Here is a 15,765-nt window from a genome sequence, read left to right on the forward strand (position 1 = left end):
TGTGTGTGCAAGAGACCAGATGGAAGGTGAGCAAGGCTAGGTGTATCGGAGGTGGTTTCAAATTGTTTTATCATGGTGTGGATGGGAGGAGAAATGGCATAGGCATTATCCTGAAGGAACAGTATGCTAAGAGTGTTTTGGAGGTGAAAAGGGTGTCGGATAGTGTGATGTTTATGAAGCTGGAAATTGATGGTGTAATGATGAATGTTGTTAGTGCATATGCTCACAAGTTGGGTGTGCGATGGATGAGAAAGAAAAATTTTGGAGTGAGTTGGATGAAGTGGTGATGACTGTACCCAAGGAAGAGAGGCTGGTGATTGGATTTTTAGACTTGGTGCACATAGGGGCAGAGGTCTTAATGAGATTATCCCACTTAAGCCCCATTTGAAAGCCAGGAAGTTAAGATAGTAGTAATGTTTCTCAGGTCCAGCTTAGGTTTCTTTGTTATTAGGTTTTATTCATTCAGAGATTTAGGCACTCATATATATTTTTATGACTTTTCATATTTGGTATATTTGTATTAATAGATACTAGTTTTTTGTTAGGCGTATTTGCTACGTTTTATATATAGATATATATATTTTTAGAAGATCATGACATTGCAAGTATTTTTATGCCTCAGGATGGAGTCATTTGCTCATTCAAGGGCTAATAGTTTAATTGAATAATAAGGTAGGAGTGGTTGAAAGAGTATTTAATGTATTCTGATTTTTTTGTAACCATGTCTGATGAAGTGGATACAGCATCCGTGAAAGCACTCACATTTCTTTGTTATTAAAAGGTTTTTATTTGTGCTTTTGGAACTGCTCATTTTTTATATTGGACTATACTTATACTGGTTGAACTACAGATTGAACTACAGATTGACTGCACTCCTTCTTGCTTGGGTTTTTTCAATATTTACTTTTGGGCTTTTGGATTTTGTATATATATATATAGATATATATATATATATATATATATATATATATATATATATATATATATATATAGATATATATATATATATATATATATATATATATATATATATATATATATATATATATATACATATATAGATATAGATATACATGCATTTATATATACATGGGCTACTGTTGGCCGAAGGAGGAGAAGAGATGGAAGGAATGGCCGAAGGCAGGAAGAGAGGAGAAAGGCTATGACTGTGGTTGTGAGGGTTGGAACTTTGAATGTTGGCAATATGATTGGTACAGGGAGAGAGCTAGCTGATATGATGGACAGAAGGAACTTTGGTATATTGTGTGTGCAAGAGACCAGATGGAAGGGGAGTAAGGCTAGGTGGATCGGAGGTGGGTTCAAATTGTTTTATCATGGGGTGAATGGGAGGAGAAATGGTGTAAGAGTTATCCTGAAGGAACAGTATGCTAAGAGTGTTTTGGAGGTGAAAAGAATGTCTGATAGAGTGATGTTTATGAAGCTGGAAATTGATGGTGTAATGATGAATGTTGTTAGTGCATATGCTCCACGAGTTGGGTGTGTGATGGATGAGAAAGAAAAATTTTGGAGTGAATTGGGTGAAGTGGTGATGACTGTACCCAAGGGTGAGAGAGTGGTGATTGGAGCAGATTTCAATGGGCATGTTGGTGAAGGGAACAGAGGAGATGAGGAAATGATGGGTAGGCCTGGTGTTAAAAGAAAGGAATGGAGAAGGTCAGATGGTAGTGGATTTTGTGAAAAGGATGGACATGGCTGTGGTGAATATGTATTTTAATAAGAGGGAGGAGCATAGGGTGACGTACAAGAGTGGAGGAAGATACACACAGGTGGATTATATCTTATGTAGGAGGGCCAGTTTGAAGGAGATTGGAGATTGTAAACTGGTGACTGGGGAAAGTGTAGTTTAGGCAGCATAGGATGGCGGTTTGTAAGATGATGTTGGTGATCAAGAAGAGGAGGAGGAGTGTGAGGGCAGCACCAAGGATCAAATGGTGGAAATTGAAAAAGGGTAATTGTGAGGTGGAGTTCAGGGATGAGTTAAGACAGGCACTGGGTGGCAGTGAAGAGTTACCAAATAGCTGGGTAACTACAGCAGAGCTAGTAAGGGAGACGGCTAGAAAGGTGCTTGGTATGACATCTGGAAAGAGGAAGGATGACAAGGAGACATGGTGGTGGAATGAGGAAGTACAGGACAGTATACAGAGAAAGAGGTTGGCAAAGAAGAAGTGGGATTGTCAGAGAGATGAAGAAAGTAGACAGGAGTATAAGGAGATGAGGTGCATGGCAAAGAGAGCGGTAGCGAAGGCTAATGATAAGGCATATGAAGAGTTGTATAAAAGATTGGACACTAAGGAGGGAGAAAAGGACCTGTACCGATTGGCTAGACAGAGGGAGCAAGCTCAGCAGGTAAAGGTGATAAAGGATAATGAAGGAAACATACTCACAAGAGAGCAGAGTGTGTTGTGGAGATGGAAAGAGTACTTTGAGGGGTTGATGAATGAAGAGAATGAGAGGAAGAGAAGGTTGGATGATGTGGGGATAGTAAATCATGAAGTACAATGGATTAGCAAGGAGGAAGTAAGGATATAGCTATGAAGAAGATGAAGAATGGAAAGGCTGTTAGCCCAGATGATATACCTGTGGAAGCATGGAGGTGTTTAGGTGAAATGGCAGTGGAGTTTTTAACCAGATTGTTTAATGAAATCTTGGAAAGTGAGAAGATACATGAGGAATGGAGAAAAAGTGTTTTGGTACCAATTTTTAAGAATAAGGGTGATGTGCAGAGCTGTAGTAACTACAGAGGAATTAAACTGATCAGTCACAACATGAAGTTATGGGAAAGACTAGTGGAAGCTAGGTTAAGAAGGGACGTGATGATTAGTGATCAGCAGTATGGTTTCATGCCGAGAAAGATCACTCCAGATGCGATGTTTGCTCTGAGAGTGTTGATGGAGAAGTACAGAGAATGTCAGAAGGAGTTGTATTGTGTTTTTGTAGACTTAGAGAAAGCATACGACAGGGTGCCTAGAGAGGAGTTGTGGTATTGTATGAGGAAGTCAGGAGTGTCAGAGAAGTATATAAGAGTGGTACAGGATATGTACGAGGGTAGTGAGACAGCGGTGAGGTCTGCGGTGGGAGTGACGGATGCATTTAAGCTGGAGGTGGGGTTACATCAAGGATGAGCTCTGACCCCTTTCTTATTTGCAATGGTGATGGACAGGTTGACAGACAAGATCAGACAGGAGTCCCCGTGGACTATGATGTTTGCAGATGACATTGTGATCTGTAGTGAGAGTAGGGAACAGATGGAGGAGACCCTGGAGAGATGGAGATATGCTCTAGAGAGAAGAGGAATGAAGGTCAGCAGGACTAAGACAGAATATATGTGTGTGTGAATGAGAGGGAGGCTAGAGGAATGGTGAGGATGCAAGGAGTAGAGATGGCGAAGGTGGATGAGTTTAAATACTTGGGATCAATAGTTCAGAGTAACGGTGAGTGTGGAAGAGAGGTGAAGAAGAGAGTACAGGCAGGATGGAGTGGGTGGAGAAGAGTGTCAGGAGTGATTTGTGACAGACGAGTACCAGTAAAAGTGAAAGGGAAGGTCTATAAGAGGGTAGTGAGACCAGCTATGTTATATGGATTGGAGACAGTGGCACTGACAAAAAAGCAGGAGTTTAAGCTGGATGTGGCAGAGTTAAAGATGTTAAAATTTGCACTGGGTGTGACGAGGGTGGACAGGATTAGGAATAAGTATATTAGAGGGTCAGCCCAGGTTGGAAGGTTTGGAGACAAAGCCAGAGAGGCAAGATTACGTTGGTTTGGAGATGTGCTGAGGAGGGATCCTGAGTATATTGGGAAAAAGATGCTAAGGGTGAAGCTACCAGGTAACAGGAAAAGAGGAAGGCCTAAGATAAGGTTTATGGATGTGGTGAGAGAGGACATGCAGGTGGTTGGTGTGACAGAGCAAGATGCAAAGGACAGGAATAAATGGAAACAGATGATCTGCCGTGGTGACCCCTAATGGGTACAGCCGAAAGAAGATGATGATATAGATATACATGTATTTATATATATATATATATATATATATATATATATATATATATATATATATAAATAACATATGGCCATAACATGTGGTGGAGTCATACTTCAGCACCAATAGTCACACCTTCTTAGTGCAAGGGGATGTAATGTAAGTATTGTAGGTATAAATATAGAAGGTTGCTACATTAACAAGGGTTGTGTCAACAGACATGTTGTGTAGGAAGTCACTTCTGATACTGACATGTACACCATCAGTTACTGACAGACACCATAAGATCATCCTTGTTAAGTACCACACAAATCACAGTAATGATTCGGTGGAATGCAGCAGAGATATGACCAATAAACGTGGACAGTCTGACACAATCTGGTCAGTCCAAAGGTATACACAGAACTCCTTGGTGCAAGACATGTAGACCAAGCCTGAGAAAGTGGATGTTTACAGCCATGTAAATGGGGATATCACAAAAATACTGGAATAGATAAGCTCACATAGTTGATGCATTCACACACTCCTGTCTGTCCTAACACATATTAACTGGAGGGTATGTGTGGCTGAAACTCTGTTTTTTACTGTATTCAGTATTTTCATGTTTTCTTTTTTATTATTTATCATTAAATATTTTAATACCTTTCATTGTGGCTGGTCCTTTGGACAATAATTTTAACATGTTAAGAGCACTTATGCTTGTTTTAGTGCCACTGTGGCCATTCCTGAAAGCCTTGCTACTTTGGTCACAGCCTACCATTTGTATTAGTATTAGTATTAATTTTGCACAGTAGAATTAGGTACACTTTGTAAGAGCTTTAGGGTAGCTGTTTGGTGGCAGCATGTTTACCTCAGAGTCTAGGCAAAATGGGGCACAGCTAGTAAATCTGCATCAGCTTTTCCCAGGTATATATGTGTGTGTGAAACTCCAATATTCAAGTGTGTTTCATTTACTGGGAACAGTGGTACAGAGCTCCAAAGTGGTCAGTGTAGAGTTTTATGTCGGTCTGGAGAGATAAAGAGAATCCAGCCCCAAGTCTGGAGCATGCTCCTTGTGCGGGGAGCTGCATTTAAAATACCTGTGAATTCATCTTTGCTCTTAGTGACCGTTTTTCACTGGAGTCAGTGGTGAGGATTGAGTCTCCTTGATTGCTTGCCCAGAGTAGGGACGTGTCACAACATATATATGCACGCAATACTTCTGTAGATGAGAGGGGAAGGCTAACAAATGCACATACAAATGAAGCAACTCTCCCAAAACAGTACTTTTAGATTCAAGCAGAGGCAGCCCACCTCAAATGCTATAGCTGTGCCCAAGTCTATATCACTTCCACGAAAACACAATTACTCAAAAACCTATCCATTGACCCCAATACAGTGAACGATCCTTTCACTGAACCTACACATCAGTGAAACTTTTCCCAGGACAAAGAGTTGGCTGTCCAACATGCAGAGCAATACACACACCACAGTATATCAACCCAACAAAGTAGAGGGGCTATGCCCCCACACCCCCACTTCAATATACCTACTCAGAGATCGTACTAGAGTGGGGAAAAGGGCAATTTCTGGATGTTAGATAGCTAACTCTTTGCTCTGGGAAAAATGTTTGCTGATGTGAACGTTCAATAAATAGCTGTTGATTGTATTGGGGTTGATGAATAGGTGTTTGAGTACTTGTATTTTCATGGAAGTGATATAGACCTGCTGTGCCCATGTATATTTAGTAAAATGACAGTGTGAATCTTTAATCTAGATACAAGTAAAACTATATTAATCTAAGTTATGATATCCAGAAAAATAAGGATGTCAGCTGTCAATTTATCTATTAAACGTAATGTTGTATCCTCATATACTAAGTTCCATTTAGGTACTAATGTCCACCCATAGCAATTATCTAAATTAAACTATATTGACTACTTTCTTAAATGTAAGTGTATTAAGTCCCCCACTAGTAAATAAAACAGATGCCATAATGACTCTAATCTTGAAATGCTCACAACCTACACTACAAGAGTGAAGGTCCACTACCTAGAGTGCCTAGAGGCAAATATTGTCCAGAAATTATCTCCAATACTACTCCTTTGGTTAAACACTTTCTACTCATCTGTGATTAAGCAAATACTAAATATATTACCTAGTTTCCGATTAGTACTTTTTTAATAATAAAGCAATTAAAACTTTAAAGTGTTAAACAGACATTTATATATTATATTTTAATTTTAATTAAGTTTTTTTTTAAGTTGTAAGAAGCCCCTGAGAGTTCTGAATAATAAAACGGTATACTATACTGTATATTATAATATGCTGATATTATTATATCTCACTTTTACAATTTTTTTTTCTTTTTTCTTTTCCCTCTTTTGCACAATGTTAAGTTCTTATATACTTAATGTACTTTAATCTTAAATGTATTTCTGGAGCTTTTCTTCTCAGGTCTACACTGAAAACAGGCGAATGGCTCAGTTGGACTAACTTGGTTAACAAATGGCAAATAAATAAATAAATAATAAAGTTGCAAAAACAAACTGAAAAAAGATCCTCTAAAGAGTATATACAAGCACTACTTACCCATATAATCAAAAAACAGAACAGCACTAATGTTTAAAATAACCCTCCCAACAGCATCAGCATGCAACTTCAGTATTATAAGAAATCCAAATTTGAAAGCATATACATCATGTTTTAAATTATTCCTAGGAACAATACCTTTAAGAATTATCAGATGTACTTTGCCTTTAACATTCTATGTGGAACGCAAACACCACCCTCTCCTCATAGGAAAGAAACATTAATACGGATGTGAAAATTAAGCTGTGATGTCAGGAAGCTCATGATCTAGGCAGGAAGTTCAAATTGCTAAAACAGTAAGTAACTAAAAAGCTTCAATAATGAAAAGCAAGTTCTCGAGACCTGTGAATTTGGAGTTACTTAGAGCCAAAAATCGCAATTTACTTATTAACTACACTGACATATTTTCTAATTACATCTACAAGGCCAACACTTTCACTTTCACTCACCATATCCTCACCAGCAACATCCAAATACAATAGATATCCCCACCAATCACCATTATAACCATTATAAAATGATAACCAAATACAAGTAATAATTAACCTTAGGGAAAAAAAGAAGTATGAGAGACAAAACTCATTACAAATATTGTACAGACGAAAAACCCAATATGAACATTGTAGTTAACCCCACCCCCCCCCCAAACTATATAAAGATATTTTAACTCTCATAGGTAATTAAACTGACTGCAAGATCTTATAGACTAATTACGATACAGAGAAATGAGAAACGTATATACTCATTATAATACTATCACACAAATACAGTTTTTATAACAGGTTCACAAGATTAATATAAAAGAAATATCACAATAACCCAGTATCAGCAATATATATTTCTAAAGGCTGCATTATGAAACTTTAAGTGTTAAAATAAATAATCCTACTCAAATTAGTTATTTAATTTTCTATGGGCAATAAGTTATTTAAGCTAAAGTAGTGATTTTATAAAAATGTAAGCATAGGAAACCTGCATGTAAAACTAACACCAAAGTACAGTAAATATTAATGAAATAATAATGGTAATATAATTATTAGATATATGTATATTTAATCAAAGAGAAGTGTATGTACCAGACCCAATTGTAATATACAATTATTAATTTTAAGTGTCAGGATAGAAATAAACGCATAAATAAATAAAAAAGTAGACTAATTACCTTAGTGTAGAATGCATCCATGTTTCCTTCTTTGATTAAAGGGTGTTTTTAAAAGATGTGAGAAAAAATATTATGTAAAAGTAGGAATATAACTGCTTATTAAGCTAATGAACATTGAAATTAAATAGTCACTTTTCATTCAGTTTCTTTTTCTTCTCATAAATTTTCCAACCTTTTCTTTCATTTGAAGGTGCTATTATGCCAATCCATATTTTCTATTTTATCTATTATATTTTTTGATTTCAGAAAAGTCAATGCAGTGTCTAAATCTTCAAATGATTTAGCTTCATCAGGAAGAAATATTTTAAGTCTGGCAGGAAAAAGCAAGTGAACTTTTATCTGATTTTTCTTAAGTTCTTTAGTTAAAGGTAGAAAACATTTCCTTTTGGATATCACTGCAGAAGAATAGTTATTGTCAAATCTTATTATTTTATCCTCCAGTTTGATGGGAGATTGTGACCAGGCTGTTTTGAGGATTAATTCTTTGTCCTAGGAAGAAACAAATCGTACAATAGTAGATCTCAGTGGTGGGATATTTTTAGTGAAGGAAACAACCAAAGACCTCTATGCTCTCTTGATGCCATATGACATAGCTTCTGGTAAATCAAGAATCAAGAATTTCAGGGAGTCAGGATATTTAAGAAATTTATAAACAAAAGGCAGCTCTCAGGATAATCAGAAAACTCCTAATTCGGGTGCCATTATCCTTTTGGCTGTTGCCACAGGAGATTGTAAGAATTAGATGTTAAGAAGTTTGTCATACTCCCCCCCCCCCCCCCTTCAAATTTCTCAGGCAAACCAAAGATATAGATGTTGTTTATCCTAGATCTGTTTTTTAAGTCATCTATTTTGCTCAAAAGTAGGTATTTTGTTTCAACAGGAATTCAGTACTGTTTTCATCTTCAGTTAATCTCCCTTCCATTTCATTTAAGGCTTCTTCTATCCCAGATATTTGCATTTTCTGCTGGTAAAGAGACTCTTGTATTTGTTGATAGGATCATAGGCTCATAGGAGGTTACTAGGCTAATGGCCCCGGGGGCCTTACAAGCCTAACCAAAGAGTTTATCCTCAAAAGGAAACCTCAGTCAGCACCTGTCACCCCTATCAACGAGGGACACAGGTAAAACCACTGGGACAAATTTGTGTTTTCCCATCTACTCATCAAGGTTACACTTGAAAAGGATCAGTGAGGTACTCTGATATGTATGGGAAGTGTATTCCAGAGACAGGGCAGCCTCTGGCAGACAATCCTGTCTCTCCAGCAGGTTTTGTTGATGTTGCATATTAAATTCAGGCCTTTTGAGTGGGTAATGCATGAGGAGTTAGACTTACAGATATGGAGCATCTCTAATAGGGCAAGGTCTGAGATTGCCTTGTAGGAGAGACACAGATCACCTCTGAACAATCTGTATGACACGGAGTAAAGTGATAGTGATTTGAGCCTGTCCACACAGGACAGGTGTTGGAGGCCATGGATTCTCTTTGTTAGGTATTTCTGTGGCCTTTCCAGTTGGTGCAGATGTTTGGAGAGATACATACCAAATGAGGTGTTATACTCAATTACTGGTCTAATGAGGAAGGAGTATAGAGAGGTAATAACCTCCTTTTTTCTGGATGCAATCCCTTTACTTATGAGACGAACCAATTAAAAGGCTTTCTCTGACCATTGCCACCACATGATAGTTGAATGTGAGAGTGCTATCAACCTCAATACCCAGGTCTCTCAGGTTGTGTGCTTAGGAGTTGCCATTGATGCAGTAATCAGCAGGGGCTGTGTTTTTATAGAGTCATAGGTTCATAGGTAGGTACTAGGCTCTTGGCCCTAGGGTCTATATAAGCCTAGCCAAAAATGTACCCTGGCTTTCGCCACCCAAGAAAATTATTTTCCTGTGCCCCTGTCAAGCAGAGCCACAGACGTGATCCCCAGGGTGTATTTCCTATTTCCCATCCAATCATCAAGATTTTTCTTGAAGAGTGCTAATGAGGAGCTCTGTTTGACATAGATAGGTAGTCTGTTCCACAGTATGGGAAGCCTCTGGGACAGGAATCTATCCCTCCAGCATGTTCTGCTTATTGTGGTGACAAGGTTTAGGTCCCTAGAGTGTGTAGCTCGGAGGGACTGAGATTTCTTTAAGTGGAGCATGTCCAACAACTCTGGGTTTGACATAGCTTTGTATGTTAGGCAGACGGAGTAAAGCTGGAGTTTTTTGAGATGGTCTGCATAGGGCATCTATTTGAGGCCAGTAATCCTCTTTGTGAGGTATTTCTGCTGCCTTTCCAGTTGTTGTAGATGTCTTGTGAGGTACATGCCAAAAGGGGCGTTGTACTCTATAATGGGTCTAATGAGTGATGAGTAGAGGGGAACAATGACCTCTTTTTTTCTGGATGAGAAACCTTTTGTGATGAAGTGTGCCATGTAGAAGGATTTTCTGACCACTGTGGTGATGTGATTATCAAAGGAGAGACTACTGTCCACCTGTGTCCCAAGGTCTCTTATCACACTTTCAGTGTTAAGTAGACTACCGCCTATGTGGTAGTTCATGGGTACAGAGTTTTTACCAAAGGGGATGACAATGCACTTTTTGGCATTGAGCTTCAGGTGATGGCTTTGAAATCAGGCATCTGTCTCAGTGAGGCCCTTTTGTAGGGTGTCCACATCGTTAGGAGTTTCGATTATGGCTCCTAGTTTGCAGTGATCTGCGAACTTAGTTAGCCAAAGACCATCTGTGTTAGCCTGTACTTCAGAGAAGTAGATACCAAAAAGGAGAGGACCCAGGACTGAACCCTGTGGTACTGCACTTGTCACTGGTTTGAAGTCGGATTTGGAGTCTGCTACTTTCCCAGTGTGGGTTCTGTCAGTAAGCCAATTGGCAACCCATCTTGTGGCATAGGGATTTATACCTAGTTTAGTGAGTTTATCTATAATTCCAGAGTGGGGGATGGTGTTGAAAGCCTTGGCGAGATCTAGATAGGCTGTGTGAACCACCTTACCCTCATCTATGGCTTTGGTGACTGCTTCAAAGAAGTCTATCAGGTTTAGGAGACATGATCTACCTTTTACAAACCCAAACTGTGTGGGTTTTTTTGCTGAATGGTATGATGATACTTTTTTTGCATATAGCTTGAGGCCATGACTGGCACCAGTCATTAGTTGCTGTGAGACCCTCTTGCAGTATGTTAACATCATTTGGGGAGTCAATGACAGGACCCAACTTACTGTCATCCACAAACTTGGTCAGCCACAGGCCTATTGTCTTTACCTGGACCTCTGAGAAGTAGATGCCAAACAGTAGGGGTCCCAGGATAGATCCCTGGGGAACTCCAGTAGTGGCAGGTCTGCTTTCAGAGGTGGAAGCACCTATTTTGACCTTGAGGGTCCTGTCGGTGAACCAGTTGGCGACCCACCTGATGAGATAGGGATTTACACCAAGTTGTGTTAGCTTTTTGATGATGCCTGAGTGGGGGATTGTGTCAAAGGCTTTGGCAGTCTCAAAGTCAGCCAGGTTCAACAGGCAAAATCTGCCCTTGACAAATCCAAACTAGGTGGGGTCAAGTGCTTGGAGATTGCCTATGTTCTTTTTTATGAGTTCTATAATAATACACTCCATGACTTTGCAGATCCGACTTGTCAAGCTAATGGGACGATAGTTTCCAGGGTCAGTAGTGGCACCATTTTTGTTTAAGGGGATGACAATGGCAGTTCTCCATTCTGATGGAATGGAGCCTGCACTTAGTGGTTGAATAGGGTGCTCAATAGTGAAGCCAGTTCTTGCTGGAGATGGTGCAGAATACAGCCTGGGATACTATCAGGTCTCATGGAAGTTGTGTTCTTTGCCTTGGATAGGGCCTTTAACACTTGATCTATGGAGATGTGTTCCATTAGTTTTGAACATTTTACTTTATAGTTGTCTAGTTTATTGTCTGTTTTGTCCATTTTAATGAAAGTCCTTGAATATTAGTTAAGACAGTCTGAAAGTCCTTCTTCAAAGATGAGTGTTGAGTGCTTATTTTTGTTTGATTCATTCTGTATTACAAGTGTAGACATTTTCTAGGCAAACGTTTGACAGGAAAATAATGGATTTAAATATTTTTGATGTTATCATTCAGGACAACTCAAAGTGTTAGATCTTAGCTAAAAAAATAAGTAAGATAACTTAAAAGTATAATTCCCTGTCAGAAATAGAATAAAATAGCAGAGCAGGTAAAATCTGCTGCTAACCTGTCAGCATCTTGGCCACACCCCCCTGGGCAATTATATTTTGAGGTAAGACAATCCCTTGCTCAAGATAGAGACCTATTATAACCTCCAGCCAAAATGTCCAGATATCCAGCATTATCCTTCAGGCAGAACAGAGGGATCATAAATAAAAGATAATAAAATATGGCTTTAGAAGTCCCAACAGTACATTTAATGACCTTTCAGATTTGTGTGTGTGTGCGTGTGTGCGTGTGTGTGTGTGTGCGTGTGCGTGTGCGTGTGCGTGTGTGTGTGTGTGTGTGTGTGTGTGTGTGTTTGTGTGTGATGCCATGTGATATTTTAGCCAAGAGCTGGGAATGGCAGTTTGGAAGCATGACCTGGAACTCAAGAGGGATATCGTACATCACCTGCAACACAGTCCATATTATTTCTTTGGGGGATAACTGGTTACATATACGGCATTTGTATCAGTAGACAATTATTTTGTACATGGCACATGCACTTATCAAACAAATGCCTCTAGGGAAAGTCACCTAACTGATAATTTTAGAATAGGTCATGTCAGACATGTGCCAAATATAGGAATTCTGTGCACAGACTCAGTCTAGATAATCCCCTTTGCACTGCAGACTATGTGGCAGCTCAACAAATGATAGCCCTTCGAGTTCACACACACACACACACACACACACACACACACACACACACACACACACACATATATATATATGTGTGTGTGTGTGTGTGTGTGTGTGTGTGTGTGTGTGTGTGTGTGTGTGTGTGTTAGTGTGGGCCAAGTGGGGGTTTTATTGCTACATGTACAAATCTATGACAGCCAGTGTTTCATGAAGTCATGCCAATGCAACAGAAGTCAAGTACAGTAGTGGTTCTCTCCTCTCCTCTCCTCTCCCTTGCTCTCCTCTCCTGTTTAGATGATATAGATAGGTCCTTCCAAACACACAGAAGCATAGCATCAAGAAATGTGTTTAGTATCCATCAGGCTAATGAATATCTTATACCTAACCTGTTTCCAGCTGATCGCTGAAAGGTCCCAGTGGCTGAGATGGGAAATGCTATACATAGCCTCCACAGGTATAGTTTATCAATTCGTATCCCTAGACAAAGCATGTGATTGATACATGTTGACCAGGTTCCTCACTATGTCATTGTCTATCTAATTAGAATGGATCATCTATCTTTCGTGCTGTCTAGTTATGGTAGGTTAACCATTGTTCAACCTTTGCCCCTGTTTCTTATGATACAGTGCTGAGACCGGGCCAGTGGTGGCTAGAACTAATACAAGTTGATCAGCAATGGCTGTTACAATGCTAAGTATTCTGATGATGTTCAACACCAATATTTTAAATGGTACATCTCCTGTTCGATTCTCGGCTGGAGCGCCTTCTGTGTAGAGTCTGCATGTCTTCCCCGCTGTCACGTGATGCTTAAAGACATGCAGGTAGGTGCGTGCATGAATGGGGGTGCCTTCTTTGAAGGTTGGGCATTGGGCTGGTAACTCAGCACTGTAAAAATCCACTGCCAAGTGTTAGTGGACCGGAGTTCCGCTGTGGCGACCCCTAACTGGGAAAAGCCGAAAGAGCCTATCAGTGTCTATTCAAAATGAACAACAGTTTTTATTTAAGTTTATGAAATACAGTGCCATCTTGCATGGATATATTTGCATCTCATTGTAGGTGTATTTCCATTTGTGGAATTTATGTGTATCTACTTATAGAAAGTTTCGGAGTATATTTGCATATAATAAATAACATACACTGAGACCTCTTGTACTTACATATCGTGTGTTTCTGAATCAGCCCTACTCTGTTCCTTGCCGCCATCTGTACAAAATAATTCTGTGTTCTATGTAGGTTCTTTATGAAAACATCCTCATGCTGATTATATCATTTAAAATAATAGCAAAACTTATTTTCTAAGTGACCAAAGCAGATCAAGTAACATTATTTATTTATGTATTTATTTACTTATTTATTTATTTATGTATTTCACATTTGTTTACCAGGGAGGTCCGACTGGGCTAGTAGCCCATTTTTAGCAGAGGCCCAGGGAGAAAAGCTCCAAAATACAATTTACCAAACTCAAAAAGTACAGTTTAACAAGCACACATTAGATACAATATAGTTCCACATCAGTTACACACTAAACAATCATGCCTATAGAATTACAGAATACTATATACATGAAGATACATCAGCTATGAACTGGTGTATAGGAATTTCTACAGTGAACAATGTGTAGGACATAAATGTTAGGAAGCAGAAAAGGATAAATTAGGAAGGGTTAAAGAGATCAAATGGGAGGGAGTACAGAGTGTGAAGAATGATGTAATGTGAATCAGAACTGCAATATCAATTTAAACAGAGAGAACCAGAGATTATTAAGCATTTTTGTCTTGACCATCCAACTCATCAGCACTCTGCCTGTTTCATATGTAAGTTATCTTAGACTTGTGTTTTCTTTTAGAAATAGCTAGAAACTAGAAAGATAAGACTGTGTTTTTCTGTGATGTCAGAACTGTACTACTGAATTATTTTAAGTATTTGCCACGGTGGTGGGGAGGCCATGGTGATGGGGTGGCCACGGTGGTGGGCCGGCCACGGTGGTGCAGTGGTTAGCATTGCCGCCTAACAGCAAGTGGTTCTCTGGTTCAATCCTCGGCTGGGGTGCCTTCTGTGTGGAGTCTGCATGTCCTCCCTGTGGTCACGTGGGTTTCCTCCGGGTGCTCTGGTTTCCTCCCACATCCCAAAGACATGCGGCAGGTGGATTGGACACTGTAAATTGGCCCTAGGTGTGAGTGTGTGCATGCCTTCTGTGGAAGGTTGGGCGCCGGGCTGGCAACTCAACACCGTAAAACTCCACTGCCAATCATGAGCGGACAAAGTGATCCGCTGTGGCGACCCCTAACCGGGAAAAGCCGAAAGAAGAAGAAGATTTCTCTGTGACCTCTGAACTCTTGACTAGTACTATGTAGTAAGAAGTATTGTCTTATGTTTTTATTATTTATTATTAAATATTTTAAAACCTTCCAATGGTAGCTATTTTGTGTAGAGGTAATTTAAACTCTAGAGTACATTGCATTGCATATTTATAGTGATTACTGTACCAAGTCACTCTAATAAGCCTTGACTGTTTAGTTATACTACCAATTGGATAATAATATTGCACAGTAATAACTGGACACCCTTTTAAGGGCCTTTGAGTAGCTGATAAATATTAGCTGGGTGGTGGCAGGTGGTACTACCGTATAGTCTGGGTAATAGGGGCACAGCTGGAGAACCTGTGCCAGCCTTTCCCAGGAGTGTCTGTGTGTTGTATAAACTCTTATCTCAAAGTGTGTGTGTGTCAGCTACTTGGGCAGGGACATGAAGCACTGGTTGGATAGAGAGAGTGCTGAAGGTTTTAGCTGCACAGCTGGCTGAGATCTGGACCCTATAGCTGTGCCAGTGAGGAGTCTTATTAGGGACCTGGAAAGCAAGGGAGCGACCAGCCCCGGACTGACTGTGATCTCTGTGTGCTCTTAAGGGAAATTGCACTTTACTGTGTGTATTTGTTATCCTTTCTTCATATATGAGATGCCCTCTCTGGTGTTAGTGGTGAGGATTGAGGCTCCTTGATTGCTGGGCCAGGGCATGGGCATCACATATTAATTGTTTGGCAGTGGTGGGATACCACACCACATATTAATTGTTTGGCAGAGGTGGGATATCCCCATCACATATTAATTGGTTGGCAAATACTAATTGGCTTGTAGTGGTGTGGGTAGAGTGAATTCCTGTAGCTTGTGTACATTGAGCTTTGAAGGTGTTTTGTACTCTA

This window comes from Protopterus annectens, chromosome 2.part1 (assembly GCF_019279795.1).
Source record: "Protopterus annectens isolate FY-2018-M chromosome 2.part1, PAN1.0, whole genome shotgun sequence".
NCBI classification, from domain to species: Eukaryota; Metazoa; Chordata; order Ceratodontiformes; family Protopteridae; genus Protopterus; species Protopterus annectens.